This window comes from Octopus sinensis, linkage group LG3 (assembly GCF_006345805.1).
Source record: "Octopus sinensis linkage group LG3, ASM634580v1, whole genome shotgun sequence".
Taxonomy (NCBI): Eukaryota; Metazoa; Mollusca; class Cephalopoda; order Octopoda; family Octopodidae; genus Octopus; species Octopus sinensis.
In genome coordinates this window covers 124,548,216-124,557,112 of record NC_042999.1, presented here as the reverse complement: position 1 = coordinate 124,557,112, position 8,897 = coordinate 124,548,216, and the positions used below count along the sequence as shown (strand labels likewise).

Below are 8,897 nucleotides of genomic sequence, written 5' to 3'. Positions count from 1 at the left end.
ATTATGGAATATATCAAAACATGTATAACACTGATAATGTTTTGACAAGATTGATAAACGAGCCACAATATGTTTACAGAAAATAATTATAAATAGGCCACAGTAAAATTGTTGAAATGTTGTCACAGTATTTATAATGAGCTCCGAATATGTTTCATGGTAATAAGTGATAACATTTATGAATAAACTAAAATAACTCTGTTAATGTAGTCACAGTATTTATAAATAGGCCAGGATATATTTTATTTTAACTTTAAAGAAAACAAATCATGTCTTACATTTTCAGAACAATAGCATCATTAGATATAGGTTTCTAATGAGTCAATCACTGGTTCACTACATTTATGACAGCAATAGTGATAAAGGAGTGTTTGTGCAAATAAATACCACAAGGTATTTTTGTTTGAACCAAACAGTTCATTGATTTTTTCCCCCTATAGATTGTGAAGTATAGGCTTGCTCGTGTGGTGAAAAAATTCGCTTTGCAACAACCGGGTGGCTTCAGGCTTCATCTCACTATGTGGTACCTTGAGCAAGTATCTCCTACTATAGCCCAGGGACCAACTAATGTCTTGTGAAGAATCATGTTGCATATATATATATATATATATATATATATAGGCGCAGGGATGGATGTGTCGTAAGATGGTAAGAAGCATGCTTCCTAACCACATGGTTCTGGATTCAGTCCCACTGTGTGGCATCTTGGGCAACTGTCTTCTACTACAGCCTCAGGCTGACCAAAGCCTTGTGAGTGGATTTGGTAGATGGAAACAGAAAGAAGCCCGTCGTATATATTCCTTCTAGCATGCCAGGTATCCTATGATTGATACCTCTTATGTGTTTAAAAGTACACTGTATTTATATGAATAATATATAGTCTATTGACTAACTTTTCTACATGCTAGGCCACTGGTAGTAAAAATTTCTAAAAGTTTTCTTACCCTGATATTATTAATTATATATATATATATATATGTGTGTGTGTGTGTATATGTATGTATGTATGTATGTATGTATGTGTATGTATGTATGTATGTAGTATGTATGTATGTATGTATGTATGTATGTATGTATGATGTATGTATGTATGTATGTATGTATGTATGTATGTATGTATGTATGTATGTATGTATGTATGTATGTATGTATGTATAGGCATAGGCATAGCTGCGTGGTAAGAAGCTTGCTTCCCAACTACATGGTTCTGGGCTCAGTTCCACTGCATGGCACTTTGGGCAAGTTGTCTTCTACTATAGCCTTGGGGTGAGCAAGCTCTTGTGAGTGGATTTGGTTGATGCAAATTGAAAAAAGCCAATTGTATGTATATATGTGTGTATATATATGTGTGTGTGTATGTGTGTGTGTGTGTGTGTGTGTGTGTCTTTGTGTCTGTATTTGTCCCCAACTACCACTCAACAACCAGTGTTCGTGTGTTTATGTCCCTGTAACCTAGTGGTTTGGCAAGAGTGATCAATAGAATAGGTATCAGGCTTAAAAAACAAGGTACTGGGGTTGATTCATTTGACTAAAAATTCTTCAGGGCATGGAGCAGTGGAATTTGTTGTTGATGCAGGCTTTTTTTTACAGCTGGATGCTCTTCCCATCACCAATCTTTACCTATTTCCAATCAAGGTAATAATACTTCTCCATAAACAGACATGCTTTTCCTGGAAGGCTTGAAATGAACAACATCATTTGTATGACAGTGATGCTCCTTTACAACCACTTACACACACACACATACATGCATACATATGTTGTTGTTGTCATCATCCTCATCATCCTCATCATCATTTTTTAACATCCGTTTTCCATACTGGCATGGGTTGGACAGTTTGACCAGGGCTGACAAGCCGGAGAACTGCAGCAAGTTCCAGCCTGATTTGATTTGATTTCTACGGCTGGATGCCCTTCCAGCCATATAAATTAAGCCAAATCAGATTGGAACCTGGTGCAACTCTCTGGCTTGTCAGCTCTGGTCAAACCATCTAAATACATATATACATAAGAGTAAAAGGGTTGAATTAGATTCGTCCTCTATTTTGGAGGTTTCCCCAAAAGACTTCTAATATTGATTCTTCATATTTTGCTGGTAGTTTACAGGTGTAAATTTGTGAATATGAAAATAATATTTGTACATGATGTGTTGTGAATTTATGGAAAGAAATCCCGTAAAACTCAACAATTTTGTTAAAAATGGAAAAGAGAAGATGTTAAAATATATAAGAGAATTGTAATTCATGCAGACAATCATTTCGTACAGAGATATAAAAATCATGCAAATTCATGGTTGAATTGAATTAATTAATTAATTAAATCAATTATATATCAATGTACTCTTCCATGCAAGGAGTATAAACAAAATTTTTACAAAGGACTTGAGAAAGGAAATAGCAGAATAAAATCTAGGAGATTCATATTTGTCCTTGTGAGAAGAAGAGATATGAGTTCAGTTAGGTATTAACTATAACTAAAAGCTATTGTGGTTATTTGAAAATATAAGTAAAAGTGGTTTCGGAGATGTTCCCTCTATAGATGAGTAAGGAGATTACATACATACATACATACATATAACAAGCAAAGTAGCTAGTTAGAAATTCTCTATAAGAGATGAAAATAGTAGCTATACTAAGAAGTAATGTTTGTTGCCACTTCAACAAGGCGGTTCTGTACAAACCAACGTTGCTGCCATTTTTCAACCCCAAGAGGAAGCTTCTAGCTGGTTATCAATGTAATCTGCACCCAATATATATTGCAAGCAGGGGTATGAGGCCCTACCATCTTCTAGTGACTTGACAGGCTATTTTTGCCCATCCTCAGTGGTGAATACCTGTTCACTAGAGATAGTAGTAGTTCACTCCAATAACCAGCCAGAGGACACATCCTCTTGTGGTTAAAAAATGGTAATAACATCGGTTCATACAGAATAGCCATGCTGAAGTGGAAACAAACATTACTTCTCAGTATAGTTACTATTTCCATCTCTTAGAGAGATTTTCTAACTAGCTTCTTTGCTTGTTCAAAATCAATGACTGATAGTCACTTATTTTTTTAAATATTGCAAGCTGGATATATGTTTATATATATATGTATGTATATATGTGTGTGTGGAGGCACGTGGCTTAGTAGTTAGGGTGTCAGCATCATGATCGTAAGAGTGTGGTTTCGATTCCTGGACTGGGCAAAGCGTTGTGTTCTTGAGCAAAATCACTTCATTTCATGTTGCTCCAGTCCACTCAGCTGGCAAAAATAAGTAACGCTGTGATGGACTGGCATCCCGTCCAGCTGGGGAGCACATACGCCATTGAAACCAGGAAACCAGGCCCACGAGCCTGGCTAGGCTTTAAAAGGGCACATTTATTTTTTCTTTTTATATATGTGTGTGTGTATGTGTGTGTATATATATATATATATATGTATGTATGTATATATGTGTGTGTTTGTGTCTTTATTATACATACATATATATATATGTATATATATATATCATCAGTTTTGGAATCAACCAATGTTTCCTATGTTGTTCTTTGTAAGACTGACAAGGTGAGTTAAATTTTTATCCCTCGGCAATAGAGTAATGAGTCACTGATGAAGATTAATCACATCCGAAATCATCAATGATATGACTCCATCTTGAGCAAAACACTTTATTTCACATTGCTCAAGTCCCCCTATCGATCAGGTTGTGAATATTGGCCTTCTTGCCTAGCCAGCACAGTGGCATAATTTGAAGGCTAAATCGGTCCAAAATACAATGTGACTGTGCCTGGTCGATCACATGATCACATGATATATATATATACACACACACATTTGTATACTTTATTGCTGCTTTTCAGTAAAGCATATTACTCTTCTACCTCTGGTATTCAAGTACTATTTTTTCCACCTTGTTTCGCATTTATGTGCTTACTCTGGTATATATTATATATATTTATATATACATATATATAAATAAGGATAAGATCGTTAATTTAAAATAAAACAATGAACTTATCAAGTGGTCAGCATGGAAAAAATAAGCTTCAAAGGTAATAATTATCAAAATTATAAATTAGAGTATCTACAAGATACCACCATGCTGAAAATAGCAGCCATGAACCGACTCTAAAACCACCTTAAGTTTTCATATAGCAACATGGAGAAAACATGCTTGAAAATATTTATAAATAAGCCAAACTAATAATGTAGTCAGAATATATGTGGCAGCAATAATTCTATCATAATATTTATCAATAGGAGAAAGCAATGATAATGTTGTTGAAATATTTATAAATAGATCAGAATCTGTTATAACTAATAATGTTGCCAGACTATTATATAAATAGGTCACATAAATAATATTGTCACACTATTTATGTAAAAGAAGTCAGATGTATTTATGTTGTAACAGTGAGAATGTCATTGATATCATCATCATCAACACCTTCATCACCATTTTTTATTATCATTGTCATCATCATCACCGTTGTTGTCTTCATCGTCATCATCATCATCATCATCATCATTATTATCGTCCTCCTCCTCCTTGCCACCATCACCACCACCATCATCATTATTGTCATCATCATCATTGACTTCCTCCTCCTCCCCTCCTCTAAATTTTGTCAGTTCTCTAAATTTTGTATGTAACACAATGTTTAATTTTCGGATTGTTTAAAATATGCTAAGCCACTGGTTTTAATTGATTAGTATCAATTTCTACCCTTATTTAATTTAAAATAAAAAAAATGTTCTCTAACTGGTAAATTGACTGTTGTAGTTTATTAACTGCAGAGTAGTTTCCGATCTCAGCATGCTAAAGTGAAGGCATTTGAAAGTTACACCTAAATATAATTTGTAGAACTTTATACATGATGGATTTTGGTAGAGTGTTCTGTATCTAGTTCTGGAAATTGTATTTTGTAAACGAAAGACTATGCTGATGATCTTGCAGATATTTACAAGTCTATATACATAAATATTAACAAGTGAAACCAATGGTACATAGGTAATCATTTTTTATTTCGTATATTTTCATTTGTCTTGCTTATTTTTACATTTTGGTTTTTTGTTGAGATTTTTCTTGAGAACACATTCTTTGTGGTAATGGCAATTTGACATCTATGTTTAGCATATAGGCTGTCCACTTTTAGTGGACAGTCCTCTAAATTTTGTGTGTGTGTATATATATATATATATATATATATATATAAAGCATTCAGTACATTCTGTAGAGTGGTTTGCATTAGGAAGGGCATCCAACCCATATCAGCTTGGAAAATGAATGTTAAATCTTGATAATGGTGATTATGATGTACATATCCTTGTATGCATGTGTATGCATATTACATATGTATATGTTTGTATGTATGTATGTATGTATGTATGTATGTATGTATGTATGTATGTATGTATGTATGCATGTATGTATGTACGTATGTATGTGTGTGTGTGCGTATGTATGCATGACTGTATGCATAACTACTTATATGCATTTTACTAAGAGGAAAGGAAAGCATTCAATACAGAAGTAGGGTGTAATAATTTATTGTAATGCTGAGAATGGTCTTTGTTACTACTCCAACATTTGTTATTATCCTTGTTAATCACATCACTCAAAACACACATACACACCACACACCCATAATCATACAGAAAAGTTGATGGACAAACCCACATTTGTATTTGTCTATCTGAATGAATGTCTGTGTGTGTGTGTATGTGTGTATGTGTGTGTACATACACATGCATACGTGCATATGCACAGACACACATATAATATATGTACTATCTGAATCCTTCACAATGACTGTTTAAATATAAGCATGTATTCTTTGACATTGAATCCTAGATTAGACACCAGCAAATTAAATTTAGTAAGCAACACAAATAAAAGGAAATAGCTCAAGTCAGGAACTGAAACAAAGGTTGCAGACCTCAGCTCATCCGGAGAATAACAACAATAATTAAAGCTGGCAGAGAATTGAAAATTTGATATTTAAAGGATTAGCAGCAGTAGTTGAGGCAACAGTAAATTTCATATCACTGTTCATCTGTGCAAACTTGATATACAAACATCAGTGGTAGTAGTAGTAAAAGCAACACAAGTTTTCCTGACATATGGTAACTCTGTAATATTTAAGATTATAACAATAGCTAGCTACTGTTATAAATCATGTAGAGCTATTCTTATAAATACTACAGCATTGAGGCTTATTTATTAATATTGCGACAATATTATCACAGTTACAACATATTCTGGCCCATTTTATATATAGTGTGACAGCATTATTACTGTTAGACATATTCTGAAATATCAAATATTTATAAATATTATTATGACAATATCAGTGTAATACATTATAGCCTGTGGCTGTGTGGTAAGAAGCTGGCTTCCCAACCACATGGTGCCAGGTTCAGTCCTCCTGTGTGGCACCTTGGGCAAGGGTCTTCTACTCTAGCCCTGAGCCAACCAAACCCTTATGAGTGACTTTGGTAGGCAGAAACTGAAAGAAGCCCATCGTGTGTGTATGTGTATGTGTGTATTTGTGTGTGTGTGTGTGTGTGTGTGTGTGTATTTGTGTGTGTAAGTGTATGTGTTTGTCCCCCACCACCACTTGATAACTGGTGTTGGTGTTTTTATGTCCCCATAACTTAGCAGTTTAACCAAAGATATCAATAGAATAACCAGGCTTTTAAAAAGAGTACTGTGGTCTACTTACATTCTACTAAAATTCTTCAAAGGTGGTGCCCCAGCACGGCCACAGTCTAATGACTGAAACAAGTAAAACAATAAAAGAAAATATATGTATCTCTCTCTCTCTCTCTCTAAAATTGGAACGATACGGAGAAGATTAACATGGCTCCTGCAAAAGGATGACACAAATTCGTGAAGCGTTCCATATTTTAACCACTTGATTGGCACTCGTGCCAGTGGAATGTTAAAAGCACATCCGAGTGTGATTGTTGCCAGGGTCATGGATTGGCTCCCATGACGGTAGCATGTAAAAGCATCATTTGAGCGGTGGAAAGTGAAAAACAACATTCGAGCATGGTTGTTGTCAGTGCTGCCGGACTGGTTCCTGTGCAGGTAGCACATAAAAACACCTTTTGAGCGTGGTCGTTACCAGAACCGCCTGACTGGCCCTTGTGCTGGTGGCACGTAAAAGCACCCACTACACTCTCGGAGTGGTTGGTATTAGGAAGGGCATCCAGCTGTAGAAACTTTGCCAGATCAGATTGAACCTGCTGCAACCTTCTGGTTCACCAGTCTTCAGTCAAACTGTCCAACCCATACCAGCATGGAAAGCGGACGTTAAACAACAATGATGATAATGATGATGTACTACATGGCTGTGTAGTAAAAAGCTTGTTTCCCAATCACATGGTTCCAGGTTCAGTCCCACTGCGTGACACATTGGGCAAGTGTCTTCTACTATAGCCTTGGGATGACCAAAGCCTTGTGAGTGGATTTAGTAGATGGAAACTGGAAGAAGCCCCAATCCCATTATCATCTGTTCCCCAACATGAAAAAACTCTTAGCTGGGAATCAGTATTGCTGTGCTGATGATGTCATATATGCTGTTGATGACTTTTTTGACCAACAAAGTGGAAGCTTCTTCACCAATGGGATCCAAGCACTGCAACACTGATGGAAGAAGTGAGTGGATTGTAAGGGGGACTATGTTGAAAAATAAACGTTATTTAGTGAAATTTCATTAGTGTATCTCAGTCAGCCTGTGAACTTTTCAGCTGCCCCTTGTAAATTCTATTGAAATCCAGATGTCACTTTATCTTGTTTTTCTTAAATCTTCATAAAACACTTTTGTTTCTTTTTCTCACTTTACAGAAAGCTTTAGATATGTAAGCATGTATGTGTGTGTGTGTGCACACACACAAATACACACACAAACATATGACTAGCTACATGAATATTTAATACATATAATAACATTTTATGTAGCTTTCAAAATATCTAAAGAATACGCACAGATCATGAATGGCTAAAAGTTAAGTGAATCGTCCAACCTCGCTACGACTACCTTCTTTCTTGCACTTATCCTTATTCTTTCTCTATTCTTCAATTTCCATCTCATTGTATTGTCCCTCATTCTTTCAGTATTCCCTCATTACCCTGTCTAGCTCAAACATTTTTTTTTCGTTTAGACTTGTCTCCAGGTTCATAGCCACTCTGATTTTTCAATTTTTCAATTTTTCGTTTAGTATTGTCTCCCGATTCATACAAACCCATTTGCTAGCTCACGATTAACAGAACCTCTTTACTCAGCAACGGTGTTATATTAGCTATCAATAATGATATTCCCTCTGATTTTTCTGATTTTCAAACCTATTTATCTAATGTTTATTTATCGACAATGCCGTCCCCAGTCAAATTCCCTCACACCGCTTATTGTCACGTGTCCCTTGACCTCTCTCTCTAACTAACCCTATCTCTCTCTCGCTATGTCCCCCCTTCCCATAACCATCATCGCCATGGTCCTCTATGCCCCCCCCCCTCCCCAAAACCATCATTGCCATACATAAAAGAGCGATCGCATTTATCGTTAACCCCACTCGCTTCAAAATATCTAAAGAATACGCACAGATCATGAATGGCTAAAAGTTAAGTGAATCGTCCAACCTCGCTACGACTACCTTCTTTCTTGCACTTATCCTTATCTTTCTCTATTCTTCAATTTCCATCTCATTGTATTGTCCCTCATTCTTTCAGTATTCCCTCATTACCCTGTCTAGCTCAAACATTTTTTTTTTCGTTTAGACTTGTCTCCAGGTTCATAGCCACTCTGATTTTTCAATTTTTCAATTTTTCGTTTAGTATTGTCTCCCGATTCATACAAACCCATTTGCTAGCTCACGATTAACAGAACCTCTTTACTCAGCTACGGTGCACC

At 35.7% G+C, this 8,897-nt stretch overlaps 1 pseudogene; it reads left to right on the top strand.

Moving 5' to 3' along the window:
• Positions 1-6,793: 6,793 nt before the first annotated feature.
• LOC115210041 lies at positions 6,794-6,894 on the top strand (annotated as a pseudogene).
• Positions 6,895-8,897: the final 2,003 nt, after the last annotated feature.